General features: G+C 47.4%; 1 protein-coding gene across 4 annotated transcripts in view; it reads left to right on the forward strand.

Annotated features, from left to right (window-relative positions):
- Positions 1-26,482, forward strand: part of LOC135915126 (B-cell lymphoma/leukemia 11B-like) — a 190,347-nt gene that overhangs the window by 20,659 nt on the left and 143,206 nt on the right. The window lies entirely within an intron of this gene.

Consider the following 26,482-nt stretch of genomic DNA (forward strand, 5'->3'; position numbering starts at 1 on the left):
GGAACTATTCAAAGCTTTGGGTTTTAAAGACTGTGAAGGTAAAATAGACTTTGAACAAGTAGAAATAACTAAACATAGGCTATCTGATTGGTGGATAATATCAGCGCAATAGTAAAGGAGTAAATACATAGGTATGGATGCATATAGTACCATTCAAGGCTATGTGGCGCGCGCCGCCGCCGCCGCGTGATTCAAAGGGTTGAGCCTCATTCATCCATCCATCGAAAATGACGGTTGTGCTTCAGAAGTCCACGGCGTACGTACGAGCAACGCAGTGTGATTCGTTTTCTATGGAACAAGGTACGAACGCCCATCGACATTCACAGGTAAATGCAGCCCACGTATGGGGAAGGGTGTGTCGCTTTGAGATGAGTGAGGTGGTGGTGCTGAGAGGTCGTAAAAGGCCGACGGTGGTTCCACAGTCAGCCGGGCGAACTCTGCCACAGGGGCAAATCAAATTTACTGCTGCGATGGGGCATATGTCTGAACCGGTGTCAGGACTATGTGGAAAAATTGTGTAAGGTACGCAGGATATTACGCATATTTGTAATTAGCTTTACGTACGTTATATTTGTTAATAAAACATAGGGTCAAGGACTTTCTGATTCGCCCTCGTATATCTGCACCGAAAACAACAGGCTAACAAAAATTTGGAGGCTTGTTCGCGCTGACGGACATTCCGTGTTGTCCGAGTCCTTGTGACCATTGGCAGCGATGCACCGGCTGGCTAACTTGGCTGTGGAAGCGGAAATAGGCGTGGAACATGTTGCTATAGTTTTCTGTACTTTCACTTGTGTGTCTATACAGTCCATTGCGGGTTATTACATATACGCATGTTCACAACGCCCTTAGTGAAACCTGGCGAAGCTTTTGTTCAGCCAAAGCTGTGGGCGCCCTTTCCGAGAGGGAAGGTCGCGACGCCTGTGATTTAAGTGGAAGCACCGCGCTATGCCGTACATCGTGCATCCCGTGTGCGCGTCTGTGTGCAGTTAATTGCCCGATTCGGGGGCATGGCATGTATATTAGCAGCGCAAAACAACGGTCACCGAGACACCCGCGATATGTCTGCCTCGTATGACGTAATCCTTGTTCTTGCGCTGCTTGCATATACAGGCAAACTCCTGTACCGCCGTTGCCGTTTTCTGCAGGTGGGAGAAGTGGGGCGAGAAAACAACACTCGCGAGCTTCAACGCTTTGTGCTTCTTGTCGCCCCTTCCTGTCCCATTTATCACGCGCTGCGCGTCTTTTAAGTTTCTTTGTTTGTTTGCCATTGTTTTACGCACTGCTGTCTGGAATAGCAAGGCGGTAGGCAGAAAGCTTCTGCCTGATCCCACCCCCGTTGATTTGCTTGTGGCAGATCCGCGGGATAACTAAACGTATCGTAAGGAGGTTTCGCCTAGTCCTGCACTGGGCCTCGTCCGGGGCTCCAGGACGAGGCGGTGGTTCCCAGCACCTCCACCAAGCGGCAGCTGAGACGCGCTGCATAGCTGTGTGTTAGCCAGCGACACGGGCTCTCGCCCAGTCACGGCACGGGCCTCCCTCTCCAACGCGCCGCAGAACACTCGCGTCCGCTTCATTAAAGTACGCAGTAAAACATACTTGTACAATTCTATCAACGCACGCAGCAAAAATATCTTTAGCCTGCAAGTAGAATTTGGCGTGTCTCACAACATGCTCTAAGTAAACAAGAAGAGAAACAGCCAATGTGGTAGAATTCGTATACTTCGATCATGTTCGGGAAAAACCAAATTGTACATGTCTGCGCAACCAACTAGACAGCACATATGATTTCGGGGCACCTTTCTTTCTCCACACTGTTAACAGCCATGAGATGTTGATTTGAAAGCTTACCTAATAATTATGTAAGTCGTTCAGTATATATATTTTGTCCTCTACAGTTCGAAAATAATCGCTTGTGAGGTTAGGTTTGTTCAAGAGCACGCCCGGAATCGCGCACTTCACCCTGGATATTATCGACGAGATTTATTTATTTATTGTTTGATTGATTATGTTTCATGGCCAAGAGCAACACGGGGGCTTTGAGGGACGCTGTAATGAAGGGCTTCGCATTAATTTTGACCACCTGAGATAAAAATGCTAGTGTTCTTGCATTCGCTTCCATTGGAATGCGGCCGCCGTGGCCAGAAAACGAACCCGCGACTTCGACGCCAAGAAACCAACGTCCGTAGTTGGTTTCTCCGGTGGAGTTGCGAATGGCTTGCTGCAACACTGCCGTCCTGTGCCCGATCTCGAAGGCCACGGTAGCATCGTTCTCTAAAAAGATGGCGCTACCGCCCCATTACTGATGACGTATCTCCGGTTTTCCTTCGGTCGGAGGCATTCGTGACCTCACAAGAAATCCGCCCACTAGCCGGAAAACTGGCGGGGTTTTGAAGAGTTGGAGGGAAAGGCTGGTAGCCTTTCGATTGCCATTCTTCTCCGAGCTATTACAATTAGTGGTTAAAGGAAAGGGCCCGTCACCAGGTCTGGACATTTTGAACTGACAAGCGCACTGCATACAATGTGTGCTAACGATTGTGCCTGTAAAGTATTACACTGCTGCGCGCCGCGAAAAGAGCCGAAATTTCGAACCAAACCCCGTGCGCCCTTCTCCTCTCGCACGCCGCGCTCCCAGCCGAAGAGTCGACGTCAGTCGCACAATTGCGTCTACGTAGTTTGCAGTGCTGTGACGTCACTCACTCAAACGTAACTTCGAGAATTACGCAAGGCAGCAGCAGGTATGTGCTTGATCTGTTGCTTCAATAGACGATTTAAAGTTTAGAGAAGTAATAAAACCTACAAACCTAATGTCCACGTGTCCTTGTGGTACTTCGTACCATAGCAAGACAGATGTGCATCCGTTTTGTCTGCTTGTTGCCACGTCGTGCAGTCGCACGCCTAGAGAATGCAACTGTCATTTTCTACCCTATTCCAGCGCGTGAACATGCTCTGTGATCCGCTTGCGCCTGCTTCAGTGTTCGTCGTGTAGCACCGACTTATACCGCTAGTCAGGTGTTCTCGAACACAGTGCGCAAAATTGTGCGCTGCGCGAAACGAGAGAAATAGAACAGCTAACGCGAGACCGTCACCGGAAGTAGTGCGCCGCTCAGCAAAAAACGCCAGAAAAACACACACACACACACACACACACACACACACACACACACACACACACACACACACACACACACACACACACACACACATATATATATATATATATATATATATATATATATATATATATATATATATATATATATATATATATATATATATATATAACAATACAATGTAACAACACAATGTAACAGTACAATGAAATCCTTAGGGGAATGGTCGAAACTTAATCTAATGAAGGTAAATGAGAGCAAAACGAAAGCAGTTATATTTAAGCCGAAAAATAAACATATACCTCTGCATCAAGATATTAAATTAAACTCGCGCAGTATTCAAATAGTCGAAAATTTCAAATGTCTGGGTGTCGTCTTTTCCGCGAACATGTCATGGGATAATCATGTCAAAAATGTTGTAATCAAACTGAGCCAAATAACAGGTGTAATAGGCCGATTAAGGTACATTCTTCCTACGCACATCAAACTCTTGCTATATAATTCCCTTTTTTATTCACACTTGAACTAATGTCATTTAGTGTGGGGAAACACGACAACCAGCAATCTAGAGCATATTTACTTAGTACAGAAAAAATATCTCCGACATACATATAATGCTCCCTACACTGCATCGACAACAACTTTCTTCATGAACACCGGTGTAATTCCAGCGTATAATTTGTACAAATATCGATTAAGTCGTGTCTATAAGGCAGAAGTCTATAAGAATATTTTTAATCTACATAAACTCGCCCAATTGCAAACTAGACCACCACTATATAGCACAAGACACTTCGAAGACTGGGCAGTACCGACACCACGGTCAAACTATGGGAAACAGTGTCTGAGGTATACATTACCCACACTCCTAAACTATTACAATTCGGTTGGTTTCAATCTGTTCTCTTCCTCTCTCAATGAGCTCCGGCTGATGTACGCGATTGATTTGTAATACTTCTATGACCATTATATGTATATTTTTCTTTGATGATCTTCGTGACTTCTTGAGTAATGTATATGATGTGCAAAATTATGTATGTACGGTATAAATGCGTATATTTGAATGAAAGAATGTGATGCTGCCTCTGCCCAAATGAGGGATGGGGGACTTGTCAAGCTGTTCAATGGACAGCTTTTTTTCCTCCACCCCTCCATCTGTATCTTACAAGATCTGTACCTTACAAGATGGAAAAATAAACTTTCATTTCATATATATATATATATATATATATATATATATATATATATATATATATATATATATATATATATATATATATATATATATATATATATATATATAAGGCGGGGCTCGTGACGTAAGCGTTACGCGATCCTCTGGCTCCGATATGGGAGAACGCAGGGAATGAATTCACTCACGGAGGCTTGACGGGGGCAAGTGGAGAGAGAGAGTGGCTATGTTGGCGCCTCCATGGGTTTGCGGCACTTGAAACATTTCTTTCTCGGATATTAATGAACCAATTTGAAAAATTGTAGTGAAACGCTCTCTAGAGGGCACGTAGCAACTTCCAGCATATAACCAAAATTTGCTATGTGGTCTGGTGACGAGCCCTTTAGGAAGCATGAAAAGCCTCCGCTTTTAATACCGTCGTCTTCCCTGGGATAGTTGACCGGGGAATCTGAGGTCTGTATCGCAGCCAATCACAATCGTCGCATCGGCTGCGATACCACGCTCATGCTATTGCTACGCTCCGCAGCATCCCCCCCTCTCCGAAGCCTCCGCTCGCCCGACGCATAGAAGAGGGGGCAGGACAGCAACCTGGGAATCCTCGGTCGGCGCCGGACTTTTGTTGCATGTGACGTTGGTCTTTTTCATCATTAGTTCAGGCTGTCAGGTAGTGGTGGGTGCCTTTTGTGGACCTGTCAGCTGTCGGTGTCAACGCTGCGTTGACTTCTTGGTATACGCGCTGACGGATGGGTGGGTGGTCGCCTCGTGGCAAACGTCTGACGACTCTGGACGTGTTTAGACGTAACACCCCCAAGCCTGTTTGAAATGGTGCAGTTTTACGAGGCGTCTTTCGCATCTACGATTTCTGCAAATGCGAATTTCGCCTTGTCATTTCACATGCATCGATCGCGGCATTTGGGAGCCCCTAGTGAAAAACTGAACTGCTGTTGGCATCAGTCCTCTTCTGTGAAAACAAAGTTAAACAAGTTAGAAACCATTTTCGTCAACTTTGTTTTTCTGTTTGCGCTCGTTGCATCTAAAGCAGACATGCCACATTTACGTGTCTGACGATCCGCGTCGTCATTGGTTGCTCGTCCTCGCCGCACGTGCGTTTTTGCAGAGACGTTCAGCGCTGCACGCCTAACGTGGGAAAATCGCACTCGCAAAGAGGCCGACGGCCTATTTGGCGCGCGTAGATTCGCACACGTGAAACAGGCCTCGCCGGATATGCGCGTTGTTCAAATGCCGTGCTCTCCCTGCATTGGTGCGAGTCCTTGCTTCAAAGTGTTGTTTACACTGGCTTTACTCAACAAAGTATAACAAAAACATAGACGTCCTTGCGCAGAAATACTGGCGCTTGTTGAAGGCGTTCGGTGGCGAGCATTTTCGTGACAACCCCGTTCTCGTGCCCTACAAGAGCAGAATGCACTCGGCTACGTCACCGCTCTTTCGCTGCGTTGCGCCCTCTTGCGAGCGGTGAAACGGTCCGCGTTCCCCTCCTGGTTCTGGCAACTGCGCCCGTCGGATTACGGGCCACGATAGACCCAGTGCGCCACCTTCGACGACAGGGACAGGATGACTCGAGGGTCCGAGATCATAGGTGGCGTTGCGACGCCGGTTACTCGAACCTCGACCGGCGTTACTACTGGTGGCGTGGCGTTGTCGGCAGGCTGCAGGCGTCCGGTAGACCATGGCGACCAGGCAGGGGCGAGACGATTTGTAGTGCGAAACTTGCACTGTTTATTCCATGGTTGGTGAAGGATAAGAAGAGAATGACTCAAAAGTACATTGCGGGGCCGCTTAAATAGGCCCGCTAAAATCGTAGGCAGGATTATGCTGGCGTCAACGCCACGTGACATGCACTGGCCTCCGCTGGCGGCAACCCGTGGATCCTGTTTGGTTCGCAGGAAGGGTCCCCCCCTCCCCCCCTAGAGTCGCACACTCACAAAGGGGCCCGAAATCACTGTGGGACGCCCCCCCCCCAGACCGGCAACCTTGCGAGACAACCGTAGCAAATTAGGGATCCATCCTTCGTTTCGATTAGGCAGGGTCTTTCGACCATCTTTCTTGCACGGAGTGTTACGCGCCACTCGTAACAGTGGTCGTGTTACGAAAGAATGACTGTTTTTATTCTGCAGTCTTTTCTGAGGTCTAGGCTCCCGTCACTGCTTGCAGCTAGACTTAATTTAACATAATGAAAAGAACTAATTAATACAAGAAGAAAGCTAGTGTGCAAGTTTAGAAAGTGCAGGTGATCGAAATTACACCGGTGGTATACGTACGGCGTGCTTCAACACGTGATGATAACAACGATAATAATAATTGCCCTTTATAGTGGCGACGTCAGCTTAGCAGGTTTGCTTTATTTGGCGGTAATATAGGATCGGGCGTTAGGATTCAGCGTGTCCATTTAAGTGAAACGTTCTGTTGCGCCAAACCTTCGCGGCCCTCTTCCACCCGTGCAGCGTGTGTGGCCGACGAAGCCGCTCGTCTCGACACGTGGCCCCACATCGGGTGGCCGCGAGAGCCGAAATCATTGGCCACGCGTGCGGCTGCGCTACAGGCTTTGACCTGGCTCGCCGCCACTTTAGCGTAGTAGGGGGCTGTTTAAGTAATTCGATGAAGGAAAACTGATATATAGCGCAGTGCTGCTCCATGGCACCTGAACAGCATTTTGCGCGCGCACTGATAAAGCATTCGCGCCGTTAGTGCTAGCCTTGCCGTTCTGCGTCATGAATTCGGCCTCTTATTTGAAAAATAAAGAAAATGTGGCGAGACCATCCTGCAGCTGTTGCAGCTCGCTGCCGCAGTTTTCAGCTCGTATGGTGCGTCGGGAACCCTATAGGACTCGCTGCGCAAGTGGGGTCACAATTTAGTTTTATTTCTAGGCAAGCCTACGTCAGGTTCAGCTGCCACGAGCAGCTTTTTTTTTCGTCCCCAGTATTGCATTGTTTTTGTTTTGTGAAAATAAACCATACTCTACCATGCAAGCTCCACGCACAGATGCCTTCACCATCACACTTAGCCTGAACATGCGAGGGAAAGGTCAGCAGACTTCAGATGTCTATATATATATTTATATAGCATTAGCTTTTAGCTGATTTCTCCGTTGCGTGTTGTGGTTGCTGTGCGTAGCGAGGGACAAGAGAGGAGAGCAGCGCACCAGAAGCTGCTTCCGCCAGTAACAGAGATCTGATCGAGTTCGGTCACGTGACGCAAAGCTCGGTTCCCTTCAACACCACCCGGCGGTGTTGCCCTCCGCGCATCACTTCGAGCATTACATGTCAAGGGCATAGAACGACGACTGGAAAGCAGTGAATTGGGTTTTGATCTTGTGTTGCATCCTTAATGAACAAATGGCGCAACAGAAGGTTCCCGGACTGATGTATGCGGATGGCATGGTGCTACCAGCGGACAATGCAAGAAGTTTGCAGACGCTTGCGAGTATGTGCGGCAACGATGCGACAAAACTAGGCTTAAGTTTAGCACAAATCGGGAATTATCTTTGATGAAGAGACGAGTAATTACGTGGGGTCAATTCAAGAGTATACCTGTGTGTATGCGTATAAGCGAAAGAAAGGCCTACTCAAGTCTCCGCCAAGATAATATAAAAATGAAACATCGAGCACTTTGGGGCTACAGTAAATACGAGGTGGGTGCGAGAAATGTGGGAAAGTGTAGTGTTTCCAGCGCTAACGTTCGCAGGTGCCATTCTATGCGTTAAATAAGAAATCTTGTCATAGTTGGAGATTAACCACTGCTCGGTGGTCAGACTGGCTTGGGGGGCTCACGGTAAAACCACAAATGAGGCACTGCAAGGTGTCATCGATTGGGCTTCTTTTGAAGGCAGTGAAGCGCAGAGCAAAAGTAATGTTAGAAACGGCTAAGGAACGTGGATGTACAGAAGTAGCCGGCTAAAGTGCACAAATATTTATACCTCGAAAGCGTGGACACGAAATGGAGGAAGAAGTTATGAAAGCTGGCAACCAAGTACATAGAAATTGAAAGTGTAAATAGACAACCAGGAGTCATAAAAAAGAAAGTGAGAGCAACGGAGACCGTAAATTGGATGCAAAGGATGGAAACAAAGAAAGGGCAATAAAGATTTACGAAAACGTCAAGAAAGCAATCTGGAGGGAAAATGTCGGATAACGCAAACGGTTGTGCCTTGCTATTTGAAGGCCGAGCTGGAGGACAAAACCTACCGGAGCAAATATGCGCCACAGGATAATAGGAGGCTTGCGTGTGCTGTAAATAAACTCGGAAACGACTTGGCACATCGTAATTTGAAATGCCAAGATATTCACCAAGCTAGACCCGTACGGACCTTCCAGAAGCGTTAGGGTTCAAATAAGGTGGAAGGTATAATTGGTCTTCAGTCGAGATATGTAAAAGGCGATTAGAGTTTTGGTGGAAAACAATCAGAGAAGAGATTGATAGAGCCGGAATCATTGGAAGCGTAGATACTGCTGCAGTATATCGATATAGGTTTTTAATGCGATAGGACGAGATCAGGTAGGAAAAAGACGACAGACGATAGATGTAGTAAAACCTGACTAAATCAAGCTGGTGAGTATGTGTTTCCGCCCCGTTTGAAAGGGGATGCCAACGGACACAATCACCATCACTTGACGCATCCGGGCGGCTAAGGTGCACATCAGTAAACGTCGAAGATCTGGTGAGCCGATTCAGCGTGATTCAGGAAAGTAAGCGCGCGACTTGGGACGCATAAGCCAAAGGTCAAGCGCTGCCCCCACGGGTCGCGCTGTCACCGCACCGTGCGCCGTGGAGTTGTTGGTGCGCGTCGTTCTTCTCCGAGTGCAGCTGTTTCGCGGACGGGCAGGCTATCTCGCCGTTTTGGTGGGCCGATCCCGGCACATATAGTGCAGTCCGAAATTGTGTGCCGCTGGGGCGACTGGGTGTGTGCTGCTGGGTTTTAGTTTGCTTTCAGTCTTGTATCCTGTCATTACGAACATTTTGTCTTGCGCATTATGAGTATAAATACTGCAGCGTATAATATTTACATAGCTCTCCGCTTGACCGCATTTACATTATTCATGCAAGCGTTCTCTACAAATCACGAATGCTTCGCGTTACGTAGACGTCAACTACAGTTGAGTCTAATTGTTTGAACAAAATAGACGCGCGTTGTTTTCCAGTAATTATTCTTATTTCATGCAAATGAGTGCAAACTGCTGCAAGCTGGCGTAAATCGTTATTTTTTCGCTGTTGAGTTGAACTGGAAATGGACCGTGTTCTCTTTGAACGGGAACGAAAATGTTGCTACGACACTCCGCCCCCAACCGCACCTTGCCGCATTTTGTAATCCTTGTTGCGGTGGTTGCTTTTGTTTTTCGCCCTGTAAGGCGAGCTTGAGACCGAGGAGGAGGCATGCCGACACCGAAAAAGTATTTCGTGTCCCTTCTTTCAAAATCTCGCTTGGTACTTTCCTGTCAAGGAGGCTGTGTCACCCTGGTAACGCGCTTGCCGTTCGTGATAGAAGTACCGGGAACGCAGCGTCATAAAATGGAATGGCACGCAAGGCAGATGACTATTGCTGTGACGAACATACGCCCCAAAGGGTGCAAACCTTTTTTTTTCTTTATGATCGTGCACGATAACGACGTCGACTTGGCGATGACTTTGTAGGACGGACACTGCGAACCACTTTTGCATTTATTTAATTGTGGTTGAGATAAAATTACGCAAGTTGTAAAAGGGGAAGATCGGTCATTCCTGAAATAACGCCGATGAACATTCCGCACTTTCACTTCGCTTCATCGAAATTAGAAGACTATTTAGGGAATGTCTATCTCGGGACATCTGCATGAAATTTGAGCCCACTGGTCGAACGAAGCTAAAGACTGCGAAGGGTTCGACTATAGCGCGTTGTCTCTCGCTGCGTCAATCGCTCGGACGCGTCTCGCGGAACACACGCACATTAATCGCTTGCGCGCGAGGAGGCTGCCGTGCGTTTGTCGCGACGTCACGCGCGCGAGATGGCGCCTAACGAAAACCGGGAGCGCAGTGGCCGCCGGCTCGTGTGTGCCGCCGTGCATGCATGCGCGCGTGCCTCGACTCGTTTCGGTGCCGCCACGTGCTCGCACCGGCCGCCGACAGCGGCTCCTCGAATGTCAAGGTTGAGGCGACGCGGAGGGCTTCGCGCAGGATCTGCGGTGCCCCCCCTCCTCCCCCCCCCGGGGGAGGGGGGGGGCGCTGGCGACGATGTCTTGATGAGTTCCTCGTGGCCTCATTTCAATGTGGCGGAATGCGAAGGCGCCGTGCATATATATATCTGGCAAAGATATAGATTTGGCAAAGATCAGCCGGGAACCGTCGCGTGATGCGCGCGATTCGAAACTCACGCGCCACTCAGCGGTAGCTATGCCGCGTGGTGGTTAATCCGCCAATCTGGTGCAAGACATGACATGGCCGGGATATCCCTTGTTTTGGGCCGTAGGAATTTTCTCCGTGGAATACCTACCCGTCATAACATAAAAAAGCCAATGCGCAAAGAAACCAGGGACAGCATAGAGTATATTAATTGAATTAAAGAAATGATAAATCAATTGAAACGAAAGCGGATGCAAAAACAACTGGCCGCAAGTGGGGCACGAATCCACGTCTTCGAATTACGCGTGCGGTGCTGTTACCGATTGAGCTACCCCGACGCCGTTTTCCGATTCACTTTCTGGGCTATTTATAGGTTTTCCTACTAAAACTAAACCTGGTGGTGTCGCCAGCGCCACACCTGCGACCAAAAGAAAAAAAAAAAGTCCGCCGTCGAGACCGCGAGGTCTGGCGCTGGCTATAACACAAGGCCGCGTCGCCTTGCGGCTGGGACCGCGCCCGTGTAGAAGTTCCCGTCCTCTGCGTGTTTGCAGCGCGCGGTATTTGGCTGCAGTGCAACAAGAATGGACGATTCACCTGCGAATACACATGTGGAAAGACAGCGCCCGTTTGTGTCGCTTACTCGCATTATCCTTCGTCCTAAACGATTTCCATGACGTGGAAGGGAGGACATTTTCGGCACAGAAGTGCACCGCGCTGTCCTTTCTGAATACATAGTGTCCGAAGGGCCCTGTATACGATATCACATTTAGCATCTCCTCTGTAACGATGAAGGAGATTGTTTGCACTGACGTCATCCTATAGGCGCCATGTTGGTGGACCAGCACCACGAGAAGCTGCGTCTGTTGGCGTCTCGGCACGGTTCCAATCACGGAGGAAGGAAGCTCAGGAGAGGCCCTGACGTCACTCTTTGTGAAGCGAAAGTGAAGCCGGAAGTTGGCGTTGCTCATGGCGTTGCTCCGCCTATCTGTCCAGCTCTCCTCTCTTGTTTACATTTCTCGCGAAACCACGCCGCGCTGCGCGCAACCGTGCTGCTCGGACCCGCGCGCTCCGCAGCAATACTAAACAATCGTTAGCACGTTAGCATGATTCCGCCAAAGAGGGCAAAATTTCTCGCGGATATTTCTTCGTCCGTTGCCATTGCCGTGGCGCGGTACAGTGTCGATCACACCTGTCTAGAGTGGCCCGAAGGCTGCTCCGCACTGCGCCTGCGACGCCTAGCGACAAGCACCGGGTTCGAGATGTGTTGGCCGATAGCGCCACGCGCGTGGACGCTGCGGCATTCGCGGGCGGCCAAGATACAGGCCTGCGTGATTTGCGGGTCGCGAGCACCGGCTTTTTATCACTGGACGAGCACTGCCAGCTGAGCTGCGAGCGTGACACGGCTAGAATGCTGCGGCCTGTATCTTGGCTGCCCGCGAATGCCGCAGCGTCCACGCGCGTGGCGCTATCGGCCAACACATCTCGAACCCAGGGCTTGTCGCTAGGCGTCGCAGGCGCAGTGCGGAGCAGCCTTCGGGCCACTCTAGACAAGTGTGATCGACAGTGTACATTGCGTACAGCGTTGCATGCGCGTTCATTTCACGAACTTTAGTTCCTCCTGTCCCACCTGGCCACAGCAACATCCGGTAGAGCACGGTCCAGATAACGCAGCGCAACAAAACACGGAGATCAACGCAAATCTGTCCGCACGGCGCCTTTGCCACGGTACGAAACATACGGAGCAACACGTGTGAGCGCACAGAACAATAACAAAGCCGCCATTGTGGCCCGAAAGGCGGGGCCACTGCAGCAATGAAATAAAAAACAGCAAAACAAAGCAGAATCTGCTACGTCATTTCCTCCACACTTTTCTCCTAGCGCGCGGAGGGGGTAGGGCCTCTCCTCAGTTTCCTTCCTCCATGGTTCCAACGCTCTCGAACGTAGCCGGCATGGCAGGGGCCTCCTCTCCTAAGCATTCTTTGCTTCGTTGAAGCAGGTTACTCGCGACAGTGAATATGATACGCTGGCGTCATTCTGGACGCCATGTTTGGAGAACCATTATGGCGAGAAGCTGTGTCCGTGACGTACACGTGCAAGCTATCTATAGTTTTGCTTGACCGAGCGTCTGTACCACGTCACTTGACAAAACATGACCCACCAGTTGCATTGCACGCGGAGAAGCCTACATGGAAGCCAACCTCTAAGGCAGTGTCCTTGCCTTCATTATTTATTTCCTCTTCCCATTTACTGACTTTTGTCATACATATACATAATCAGTTTTTCCAATTTGTTACTGGCACGCGCGTTCCCCACATAGCTTGTAAAAATTTGCTTTGAGTCTACTTTGTAGCTTTCGCTATCAATACTTTTTTTTTCCCCCATGTATGATTTCACCGCAGTTGGAGTGCGGGCACCGAGGAACTGCGAAGCGCTGCATCGGAATGTCGCTCGTTACCAGCAGATGGCAGAATGGCATCTGTCGGTATGGATACACGTTCGACGAGATGCGAACGAGCTGTCGCGGCGCAAATTTTGTTTCGAAGAGAGTTTGCGAAATAAACGCCGAAATTTCGACCGGCTGCATTCTAAGAGCCCTCTTAGAACAGCGGCGAGCGCGTGTACAGCAAAAATGAGCAAACACCCCAAGAGCGGAGGCAGGCTAAACCAACGAGTAAGCTTCGTTCATCAGACTTCACGTGTAGACGAGCAGATGAAATCGCGAACGTATTTAATGATTTTTTCTGCGACCATTCCTCTGATCATACCACTGATATTCAACTATAATTTCAGCGATGCTTACAATCGTTGTACCTATTTCCAACTGGCCCAGATGAAATAATCAAGGTCATAGATGATTTAAAGTTTACAGGAGCAGGTCTGGACGACAGCAGTTCTGTTAATATTAAATTAGTAGCTCATCTTATCGCTCGCCCGTTTTCTCATATTACCGATTCGATCTTTAAGACTGGAGTATTTCCAAGCCAACTAAAGAAAGCAAAAATTCTTCCAGTATTTAAACATGGTGACCGCTCCTACATTTCTAATTATCGCCCTATTGCTATTCTTCCTTTCTGTAGCAAGGTTATCGAAACATGCATTGAAAACCGCTTAACCAAACACTCAAAATTTAACATCCTTTCGCCAAATCAATTTGGCTTCAGGGTAGGATCCTCGACTGACTGTGCTATAATTTATTTCACGGATAAATAGATGCCGGTTTCTACGCACGATCAGTCTTTATCGATCTATCCAAAGCATTTGAATCCACAAACCACGTCATCTTACTTGCTAAAATGCGGGCAGTAGGTGTCGATGGCCCAGCATTAGCACTTGTAGAAAGTTACCTAACAGATAGACAACAAGCTGTGTATTTTAGTTCCTCGCTTTCTAATTTCCGAATAACCAATAAAAGGGTCCCGCAGGGGTCTATGCTTGGCCCACTACTATTCCTGCTTTATATAAATTATTTACCCGGTTGTTTAACAGAGACTCAGGCCTTCCTTTACGCTGACGACACTACATTACTTGCAACCGATCGCTCACTAACGTCTCTGACTACTAAGCTAAACATTGATCTGAAAAATATTTTAACGTGGTGCCAGCTTAACTCGCTAAGAATAAATTCTACCAAAACGTCTTTGATGCTTTTTCGTTCGAATCATAGGGCACCAGAATTCATTCCCACTGTCAACCTAAACTCGCTTGACATCAGTGCAGTTAACGAATGCTCGTTTCTTGGAATAATTCTTGACTCAAGCTTAAAATTTACGAAGCATATCGCCTATTTGAAGCGCAACATTTCTCCCGTCATTAGAATTTTACCTAAATCTAGATATTTTAGCAAACCAACATTGCTAACCTTGTATTATTCTTTTATTCACAGCCACTACAGCATGGAGTAACACATATCCAACTCATATAGCACCACTATATGTATACAGCATTTGCAGAATCAAGCCATCCGGATAACGTCGTTCAGCTCACTCTACTGTGACGCTTCTGATATGCTTCTCAACCACAGAATACTTTCAGTAAAAAATCTTGTTAAATATAAATTAGCCGTAATGTTATTTAAGGTAACACGTAATCCTCCTCCAGTAAATATATTTTCTGAGGCTACCTTGGTTAACTTGAACCGCACGAGATTTGCAGTTAACAATTTCTTATTACCACTAATACATACTAATTATGGAAAACACTCTGGATATTTCGCAGCATTGTCTACTTGGAACAGCCTCGCACTAGATGTCAAGCGCTCTTTGTCTTTAGGTTTCTTCAAGAAAACATTATTCACTTTTCTACTAGATAGATAAAATAATCCACATATCTGAACTATTCACTTCACTTTTGCTCATTTCCTTTCCGTATTTCCCTTTCTTTCTTTCTTTCTTTCTTTCTTTCTTTCTTTCTTTCTTTCTTTCTTTCTTTCTTTCTTTCTTTCTTTCTTTCTTTCTTTCTTTCTTTCTTTCTTTCTTCATTTGTAGCCTTTATAAACATTTTTGGTTCGTTACGTTGCGAATGCCTTAAACTAGTGTTTTAATTCTACGACTAGCTGTTGATTTTATATTATTTTGCAATTTGTACTACATTTACCTAGGATAATTTTCCACTTAGTGACTACTGTATTGCTGTTTATGCTGCGTATTTGCACAAATGTATTTTCTGACAGGAGGTTGTCCCCTTTCAGCCACATGCTCTGGCACCCCCTTCTGTATACTTATGTAAGCATGTATCCACTTATTAAAGAAACAAAATAAACTGAAGCTGACAAGGCAGCAAGACGGGCGCGAGGGGTCGAGAAACGCCGAGCTCGAAATCCGCTGCTGCTGCAGTGCGTGCAGTGCAGTCCGTGGCCTGCGCACAAATGCAGAAAAGCCGCGTCGATCATTCGAGGCGGCCTTTAAAGGAATAGCTTTCTTTTTGGCTCGAACCTCCACTTGGCGGTTTGTTAGTTTCTGGCCGTTTACTTGCTGTCATCTTAGAACGCTAGGTGCCACTAGAAATTAAAGAAACAAAAAATGACAACCATTCCACTCTGTGAAAATGGAATGGCAGCGAAAGCTGACGACAGTCGAAGCTCTCAAACGAAAAAGCAAAGTGCTTTCGCTGCCATTCCAGCTTCTTAAAGAGGAATGGTTGTCATTCTTTGCGTTGCCAGTCTGGCGTAGTTGCTCGTTTGGAGGTGTCTGAGCTCTCGATTGTCCTTTTCGTTCAACACCGCGGAAACTTTCTTCGTCGGTGGTCGTGTCGCGCCGGCGCCGTTTACATTCGCGTTGCTGTTCCCTCCATCCCTGCTGGTACGCATGTTGTTCTTCGGGTGCACGAACTATACGTGTCCGCCCCATCAATAACTCAGCTGTTTTTAGCGCCGATACCTCTCTAGCTTATGTACTGCTTATGTACTGTTCACGGCGACCGTTCTAATCTGTTCCGCATTTTGACACATGCGCCGCCGCACTGCATCCGTATGGGTTTGTTAGAAATCGGTAAGTCCATTTCTGTTGCCGGACGTCGAAAAAACTACGGAAAGTTAGTCATATACAGCTCTTGCTGTAAAATCTTCGGCAGCATGTTGCACTCAGTAGGACGCCAGCCGCACACTTGGTAATGCATTAAGTTATACCGGTATCACACGTACACTTCTGATCGCGATCGGGGCTGATCCGTATCGGATTTCTCGATCGCCATCATCAATGGTCGCTGCTACACGATGCAACGGTCCGTATCGAGTTATTAGAGAGTTTTTGAATAGGGGCTCCAATAGTTTGGGGCCCCAAAGAGCTTTGAGGGTGTTAGCGTTGGGGCACGCAGGAGTGAAGATATTTAGAATAGGGTTTTACGTTTGCGGATAGCGTCTTGCGCCGACAGCGCCACTACGGCGTCAAAGAAAAGCTATTGGAAATAATTAAACAAAATATACTATATTAAGACAGGAATAGTAATTTTGACTTGCGTGTACTCGCGATTAATTACAATTTAGAGGTTATTCTGTAAGCAGCAAACAATTAGTTGCGCTTAGTTTTGAGCAAGCCAACTTTACGTGCCCACCAGCCAAGCTTAGCCGTGTTAGGCCTACGAAGCATAAAATCCACAATGGCATTCGGAATCAGCGGCCTCTAATGAATCAATCTTCATAACACAAGCTAGTTGAGAGAAAGCGATAATCGCAGTCACTTCTCCTAGCTTGCGAACTTCACGCGTTACCACAAATCCAACCCAGTTTAGTGCTACGTTAGAGCCGTCGCTTCGATGGGTGCCGCCATGTTTGCTGACGCAAAGCTTTTGGGGCCGCTATTTGGGCTCCCGCTAAATCGGTGAAATAGCGTTCCCAACGCAAAACCTAAACGCAGTTTGCGTCTCGCGCATGCGCAGTGGCTTCGACGCTAATTCGTTGGGGCCCCTATTCTAAAACTATCTAATATCGTCTGCTGATCGTCAGAAAGTCTCAGAACTGCATAATCTATTAGCTACAAATTCAGATTTGCAATATATGGTTAAATTTGGGCAACAGTTCAGTTTTACAGCTTAATTTTGTAATATTGCTGGTAAAAGATATAAAAAATTGTTTATTGAGCTGGCTTCACTTCTCGTCTTTAGCGTATTCAGAATACTGCGCTAGAGGACGCAGACGTCAGCCTGCGATATGCTGCGATGGCAAATGACCGTGTAGCAACGCCCGATCCTGATCGGCCGCGATCGCGATCAGAAGTGTGCATGTGACACCGGTATTATGCGATCGGGGGGCTCAGACTTCCAGCAAGACCTAACGAGCCGCAATGTGAAGTAGACGCGTGGCGCTTTTAGGTCGACCTCCTCTACGACACGTGCGAGCGCTCCATGCATCACCTAAATGTGCACCGGGCTCGTCGCCAGTACGCGTTACAAATGTGTTGCGTAAGCCGCACACAATCACGCTGCATCCCCTCAGCAGGGGAAACCAGCACTCGCGCTCGAATGTCTCAGTACCGGCACTTCTCACGTCGCAGCGCGTTTCTCGTTTGGCCAGCACCCTGCGGGGCGTCCTGTGGCGTGCCATTAAAAAGAAAAAGAAAACACTATTGGTTCCCACAGGAATTTCCCTGTCGAAAGTGAGGACGGGGCTTACTATAACGTTGATTGTGTACTCCGTACAGGATACGCGGACGTGCAGGACGGACCTTCGGCACGCCGATGTGGATGCCCGTCCGGCGCGTCGACACATTAGGACACGGACGCGTGCTTGCAAAAGGGGCGACACATTCGTGCAAGCCGGCGCTTGGCGCGACATGTGGGCGCGTCGCGCGCACAGCAACAGATAACGAAGTAAGTTGCGGGACGCGCGCGTTCGTCTCCGAAATTGCACGCGCTCCGATGTGCCAAGTTAGAAGCTTAGTGATGAGAACGCTTGTATAACTGGCCGCGCTTCTGGCCGATCTCCCGTATGAGCCATTCTCTGGCAACAATTATTCGCTACTCGCCTCTCATCGTGTGCTACGTTGCTCTGTGGGGCGTCCCTGCAAGGTCAAGCACGTCGGGCTTTGTGATTGAATGCGTTTTAACGCTGACTATAAATGTACCGCCTTCTCTGCGAGGTGGCGGGCTGTCGCTTACGGGGACATCAACCCAAGGCAATTCGGTCTGCCGGGATATATATATATATATATATATATATATATATATATATATATATATATATATATATATATATATATATATATATATATATATATATATATATATATATATATATATATATATATATATATATATATATATATAAACGAGAAGAAAGGGGGTTAACCGAGGGACCCGATAATTATTAGTCATATAATGAGAAGCCAACAAACACTGACACCAAGCACAACATAGGGGAAATTGCATGTGTTTAATAAATGAAATAAAGTAATGATAAATTAATGGAAATTAAAGTGGATGAAAAAACAACTTGCCGCAGGTGGGAACCGAACCCACAACCTTCGCATGTCGCGTGCGATGCTCTACCAATTGAGCTACCGCGGCGGCGTTTCCCCATCCACTTTCTTGGGTATTTATGTGTACTAGTAGAAACCCTGGGAGTGCTAGCCAGCGCCCCCACTCACAGACCTTGGCGGCGGACGTGGAACGTCTTTTTTGCCGCAGGCGTCACGAGAACGTGATCTTTTCGGGTGAAGGCAACTGGTCAATAAACCCACATATGCTACATGAAGGCATCAATGTTGCCGGATTCGAGACCCTCGTTATATAATAAACGAGAAGAAAGGGGGTTAACCGAGGGACCCGATAATTATTAGTCATATAATGAGAAGCCAACAAACACTGACACCAAGCACAACATAGGGGAAATTGCATGTGTTTAATAAATGAAATAAAGTAATGATAAATTAATGGAAATAAAAGTGGATGAAAAAACAACTTGCCGGGTTTCTAAACAACTCCCAAAAAACAACTCCCAGGGTTTCTACTAGTACACATAAATACCCAAGAAAGTGGATGGGGAAACGCCGCCGCGGTAGCTCAATTGGTAGAGCATCGCACGCGAAATGCGAAAGTTGTGGGTTCGGTTCCCACCTGCGGCAAGTTGTTTTTTCATCCACTTTAATTTCCATTAATTTATCATTACTTTATTTCATTTATTAAACACATGCAATTTCCCCTATGTTGTGCTTGGTGTCAGTGTTTGTTGGCTTCTCATTATATGACTATATATATATATATATATATATATATATATATATATATATATATATATATATATATATATATATATATATATATATATATATATATATATTGCGAGAGGTTATGCGAACCAGGTTCGCTACTGTTTCGGAACCTGCATGCTCGCGTGTCGCTGATACGGTGATGAATTCCGTGCGCGTCTTTTGTAAGTGTGGGGTACGTGCATACCTCGGTGGCCTACTTATTCTCCGTAATACGCATCAAGTTCGATTCGTTCTTCGTGTACGCATTGGGGTGTCAAGTTGAATACTTACATTAAGACAGTTGTATGCAAAACTGGTGAGATGACTACGATTCCTGCTAAATTATTCTCTATGTGTAAGTTGTTCGCCAAGCGTTGGCACCACCGATCTCTGCTTTAGCGAAACGTAATTACAGGTGAGGGGTTCGCCCTTCATTCGCTCTGATGAGTGCATGTTTTGTTTGCGATGTGACTCGTTTGACTCGTGCAGCCACTCACTCCTCTTAAGGAGGTGCCTTCCGCGGGAAGGCGCTCGCGAACTGTATCCACTGTTGTTTCAGTGCTCCTTCGCGTGGCTTCGCTATTACCTATACGTTCGGGGCACTACTCTCAAAACCAACTTGCAGCGCAGCCGAAGCTGCGGCGCGCGTCAGTCCGCCACTTATCACTGCTGTTTTAGGGCCCGTTATTTTCTCTGATATGAATGCGTCTTCGCTCGTATTTCTGTTTCGGACGTGCATAAAACGAGCGTGTCTTGTCTTTGTTCGGCGCATGTCCCCACGTGGGAGCAGCCCGGGGTGCTGCTTGAAGGGCGGCGCTTCTCGGGACCTCAGTAAAGCTGTCTGTCTGTGTGTCTGTCTGTGTGTCTGTCTGTGTGTCTGTCTGTCTGTCTGTCTGTCTGTCTGTCTGTCTGTCTGTCTGTCTGTGTGTCTGTCTGTCTTTCTCTCTCTCTCTCTCTCTCTCTCTCTCTCTCTCTCTCTCTGTGTGTGTGTGTGTGTGTGTGTGTGTGTGTGTGTGTGTGTGTGTGTGTGTGTGTGTGTGTGTGTGTGTGTGTGTGTGTGTGTGTGTGTGTGTGTGTGTGTGTGTGTGTGTGTGTGTGTGTGTGTGTGTGTGTGTGTGTGTGTGTGTTGTCAGGATTGGGGGCTCAATCCCATCGTCCGTGGTCCTTTGCCAAGATTGGAGTACGGCATGAATTCGAAGGTAGCTGGCCCATGCCGTCGTCCAACTTATTTACGCTGAGATCGTTGATGAAGTGAAGAACTGTTTCTCATCGAGAACGAGGAAAAGGGTTTATTTACAGAAATTAAATCAGTCTAACATGACTGCTTGAGAAAAAGAGTAACAGTCCAACATGACTGCATGAGAGAAGTGACTCAGTCTAACATGACTGCTCAAGAGAAGTGTCCTCAGCATTCGCACAACCACAGTTTTTATACACTCGATCCGCCGGTCCTACGACGCGGCGACTGTTCGTTTACTCATCACCAACTCGCCGCGGCTCTGCAGATCAGTTTACAGACACAAAGGCAACCGCGCTCTGATGCCCGACGACGGCGTTGGCGGGGTGCCGAAGCGTGAGACGCACCAAAATACGTTGTCCCCACGGCAGCTTGACCATGCGTGTCAAATCAGCTCCGCGTTGGGGAACTCCGGAATCATTGTTCACACACGCCGAACTAGTTCCGTCACAATGTCGATGGGGCGGGTGGAAGGCGGCGGATTCCAGCGCAAAGGCCGCTTCTTTGAACGCCTCCCAGCTGCAGCGACGGAGAGGGAGAGGTGCGCGTCGTGTTGCCCTGTCGTAACTGTGTGGCAATCTTGTTTCGCAGCTCGCCATTCTTGACAGTGTGTGTGTGTGTGTGTGTGTGTGTGTGTGTGTGTGTGTGTGTGTGTGTGTGTGTGTGTGTGTGTGTGTGTTATAAAGGCCCTTTCTTGGGCTGACAGTGTAAACAAACAAAGTGGTGCGCCTGCTGACCGTCCGGCATAGCGTTAGTCACGGCGGGCGTCTACAAATAGCGCATATGCAGCGTCGTTCACAGAAGTTTTAAGCTTGATTACGCTGGTGGAGGCGAGTCCTTATTGAAGAATTATAAAGGTGCCTTGTACTGTGTGAACTGTTGTAAACAGTTGAAGCTTTCGTGTCAACTCCCACGGTATGATCACGGTGAAGGTTGTATTCATCTCAGCGAACCGCTCTGCACACAATGCGACCGCGGCCAATGCTGCATTAAACCCGGTGGGGAGGATGCCGGGAAGAGACGTTCGTGTCTTAACAAACGCCTCGAGGCACGTTTATTCATTGCCGTTGTCACGTTTAGTCATTGTGGCTTTGAGAATATGCTCGGTGCACGACGACACAAGCGTTAGCAACGGCGACAGGTCATCACGTGGTAGGTGTTTTCTGCGCGTGGAATTTTCTGCTGGGTCGCAGCTCGGCCGAGACGCCACGGGCCCGAGAATGTGTAGCGTATATGCGACAGAATGCGTTAGCGCAACAACCCAGTACTCTGCGTCGTAGGAAGGAAGTCCGTAAACTTACTTCTTCCTTGAACCAGCCGGGAGTGATTAATTAACAGAACCCTCCTTCGCGATGTATTTCACGGCTGAGTAGAACTTGTTGCTGGGCGAGTTGGTTATAGGATATATTGAATACATTGTTGCGCCAAAACAAGGGAAAAAAAAGAAAAGACTTGAGAAGGAAGAGCACGAAACGGAGCGCTCAAGCTCAGCACTAGATCTGTCGTTTCGTACTCTTCCTTCCCAAGCCTTCCTTTTTTCCTTTCTTTTTCGCAACAATGTATTCATTATATTTCACGGCTCATTCGGAAAAAAAGTATTACATCGTATATTATAAACGTGGTAGGCAATCGGCAGTGTTTGTACCATGCTGCTGTCTATTCCTTGCTGAGAAAAAAAAAAAAAGATAGCTTATAAGCATGCCTTTTTATCTTGTAGTTCAGAAACTACACAAGCATCTGCGTAGCGCTTGAACTCACAAACTCGTATCTCGGCGCAGTGTAACCGCCATCGGAGCACACGACTACATTCCACTCAGCCGTGCGCGCGCCGAGCATCTGCAGGCGCCATACCACGTCTCGGCGCGCTTTCGCTGCAGTGCAAGTAAACTTTTTAAGCCACGGCGTGTAGCGTTCCCCGCGTACGTGGCTTCCGCTCATAGGAGCGCAGTCGCGCATGCTTGAGCGAGGCCCAAAGCGCGGCGGCGTCCCGCGCGGTGATAAACGAGGCTGCGGCGCACGTGCTCGTGCACTCGCAGTGACACAATCAGCGCGGCGCCACGCATGTCAATCGGCCGTCGCGTCCGCCCTGGTTTTTCCCCTTCCCGTTCTCGACGGGTGCGGTGGCCGCCGGAGGGAGGGCGCTGTTCTCGGCCCGCTCTATGCTCGGTCGTTCTCGCCGTCTGTACACTCGCCACGGGAACGGAGGCTCGGCAGGACGGGCAGTTTTTTTATACAGTGAATTCGGTTAATTCGACCTCGCTTAATTCGAACGCGCTGGATAGTCCCTGGAGAAAACCATGCATTGCTATGGAAGGAAAGCGCGTCCAGTTCGAACGTGAAAGCACGCCGCTTCGGTTGATTCGACCCCCCCCCCCCCTTCTGGCCCCAACCGGCGCCCCCTCGTGCGTTTGCTTAAACCTTTGAAAACAGGAAATTCGGCAGGCGGCGCTACTTATTTTGAGTATTTTGTAAGCGCTGACGCCAGTTTCGAGCTTTGTGGGTCACTCAGCAACGGGACAGGCCAACGCTGAAACATGGCTTAAACATGTCCGCGCTCTTCGCCACGTGCTGGTATTCGCTCTTCGAGGGGAAGAAGCAAAAATACATTGCAGATGAAATGGCAATCGCCCCATATGTTAGCACCGGTAGAATGCATTGATTGTACGCCTTTCTTTTCAGTGATAGTGGTAAGCTCCCATTCCGTATGCAGCCCGACCCTTTCTTATTATTCTGTAAATTTCCTTCTCGGGATCAGGGTCCCCTGTGAGTAATTCACCTAGATAAACGTACACATTTACACACTCTAGAGGCTGTCTGGCGATTCTAAACTCTTGTGCCCTTGCCAGACTATTGAACACCATCTTTGTCTTCTGCATATTAATCTTCAAAGACAATCTTACACTTTATGAATTAACGTCCTCAGTCATCTGTTGTAATTCGTCCCTAGTTTTGAACAGGACAGTGCCATCTGCAAACCGAGGGTTGCTGATATATTCGCCGTTGATCCTCAGTCCTAAGCCTTCCCAGTTTTTATAGCTTGAATACTTCTTCCAAACATGCAGTGAATAGCATTGGACAGGTTGTGTCTTCTTGCATGGCCCCTTTCTTTACAGGTGTTTTTCTACTTGTGGAGAACCAAGGTAGCTGTGGAATTTGTAGATATTTTCCAGGATATTTTCCAAGATATGCACGTATGCCTGCTGTACTCCTTGATTACGTAATGCCTGTATGACTGTGGCTATCTCTACTGAATCAAAAGCATTTTCATAATATATGAAAGTCATATATAGAGGTTGAGTAGGCTCTGCGGCTTCCTCGATTAGTTGATTGTTGACATGCATGTGATCCATTGTAGAGCATCCCTTCCTGAAATCTGCCTGTTCCCTTGGTTGACTAAAGTCCAGTGTTGCCCTTACTCTATTGGAGATTATTTTGGTAAATATTTTATACAATACTGAAAGCAAGCTGATGGGCCTAGAATTTTTCAATTATTTAACATCTCCATTTTTGTGGATTAGTGCAATGTTGGCATTATTGCAGTTCCCTAGGCTTGAAGTCGTGATGCATTGCGTATAAAAGGCCACAAGCTTTTCAAGCTCGATATCTCCTCCATCTTTGACTAAATCGACTGTTATTCCATCTTCTCCTGCCGCTTTTCCCAGGCTCATGTCTTGCAAGGCCCTTCTAACTTCATCGCTTGTTATAGAAGGAGCCTCTGCAACCTGTTCATTACTACTTCGAATGGAGGTGTCGTGGCTGCCTTGGGTACTTTGCAGGTCAGTATAGAATTCTTCCGCTTCTTTACTATATCTTCGAGGTTGCTGATGGTATCACCCTGCTTATCTTTCATTGCATACATCTTGGCTTGTCATATGCCAAGATTTCTGCTCACTGATTTCATGCTGCGTCTATTTTTTTTTCTTTTCTTTCTTTTTTTCTTTTTTTTTTACTGCTTCGTCAGTCTTTCTCACGTTATGATTTCGAACATCACTTATTTTCTCCTTGTTGACAAGTTTTGACAGTTCCGCGAATTCTCTCTTATCTCTTGAGTTGGACACTCATTCTTTGTCGTTTCTTTATTAGGTCCTTCGTTACTTGGGAGAGCTTGCCTACTGGTTGCCTTGGTGCCTAACCTCCTACATTAATTACCGCTTCTTAAACCCGCCTAGTTGCGGTTTCATTCATTGCCTCTATGTCATCTTCATGTCTTCGTTTTAAAGCTTCACATTTGTTTGCAAGCACCAGCCTGAACTGGTCTGCTGTTACCCTTACTGCGTCAAGGTTGGCCTGTTTCTTCTTGACTAATTTTTCTATTTCTCTCTTAATATTGAGAGAAATCCTAGACGTCACTTACCTATGATCACTGCACTTTACCCTACCTAACACTTCTACGTCCTGCGCTATGCTGGGATCGGCAGAGAGTATGAAATCTATTTCGTTTCTTGTTTCTCTTAGGGCGTTTCCCGGTCCACTTCCTGTTGCTGAGTAAAACGTGTTAAGGCCGCCTTTTCTTAAACAACCTACATGGAGGGTTGAGAAAGAGAAACAACATCAGCAACAGCATATTCTTGCCCATGTTGCGTCATATTCTTCACGCCGTCGCTATTTCATGCTCATGGCAGGAACATAGACAGGTGCAACCCGTAGACAGGCGCAATCAGGGCCGTACCCAGGAATTATTTTCAGGAGGAATTCTGCGGGGACAACGACCGTGTTGAAGCGTTTTTCTTGCGTTTTCTTTATCTTTTTTTTTTTCGCGTGTGAATCAAGCGCATTGTTGACAAGCTTTCTCCGCCTTGCGGATTCGCCGCGTTCCCTGTCCCCGTGTTTCGAGTCGATTCGCCACCGCGCTGCGATCCGCTCGTGTGTGTCTTCAGAGATCGCGCCTCTGTGTCACAACTGCGATGTCGGTGCTGTTTCTTTTAGTGATCGTTGTTTAGTGACGCTCGAGATCGGTCAAAAGCAAAAAAAGAAAACTTGAATGGGAAAGGTGGAAATTGAGCGCTAGGCTAATCAAAGATGACGTGTTCGTAGATAAAACAACAACAAAAAAAAGAAATCCAGCATTTTTTTTATGACACACTATGCAGTGCCATCGAGAAATGGGAGTTATTTAAACAAAGGGTAAAATTGAACGCAACAGAAAGAGTTGGGGCACTGGAAGTATCAAGCTCAAGAACGGGAACAGGGCCTGCGGGGAGCTGGAAGACTTGTGGCGAATCGAAACAGCTAATTCGCGTTTTGTGACGCAAGAACTGCAAGTCGTTAATCTAGAAAAATTAGAGGAAGATAAATACAGAGGTGCGATTATACGTGCACGAGCTGAAAAATGTCTCGCGGTGGAAGTACCAACAGAGCGAGCCTTGCCAGATGAAAAGGCGTGTATATGCTCGAGGAAATGAAATATTAGAAATACAATATTGTCACGTGGTGGTGACGTTGACTAACACAGTAGCAATACTGTGAACAAGAAAACTAACTTTTATTGGGCGAACCTGTGCCCACAAAACAGGCCCACAAAATAGCGCAACGATAGCGGCGAACACGCGCGGCGATCGTCGAAAATCTGATCAGCGGGTCAAGCGCGTCGGCTTTTATAGAGCAGTCATCGAATGTTCCAGACTAATCGTTCGGACCCGCGTGCCTTCCGCAAAGTTCTGCACCATTCGCGTCAGGTGATGAAATCAGATAACATAACGTTCGGCGACAACAGACAGCGGATAGAAGCATCGATAACGTTCCAGAAACTTCGGATATACAGGCGCGTCCCACGCTGTGCGATTACATTTGTTAGGCTGCGAAACGTGGTTGCCCGATAAAGATAAGTATACGTGTCAATATAATGGTAAGATATCCAGAGAACAAAAAGTTATCGTGACGGCATTTGAAAGTTACTATCGACAATTGTTTGCTTGTCGTGAGCCGAAGG

The sequence above is a fragment of the Dermacentor albipictus genome, chromosome 4 (assembly GCF_038994185.2).
Source record: "Dermacentor albipictus isolate Rhodes 1998 colony chromosome 4, USDA_Dalb.pri_finalv2, whole genome shotgun sequence".
NCBI lineage: Eukaryota > Metazoa > Arthropoda > Arachnida > Ixodida > Ixodidae > Dermacentor > Dermacentor albipictus.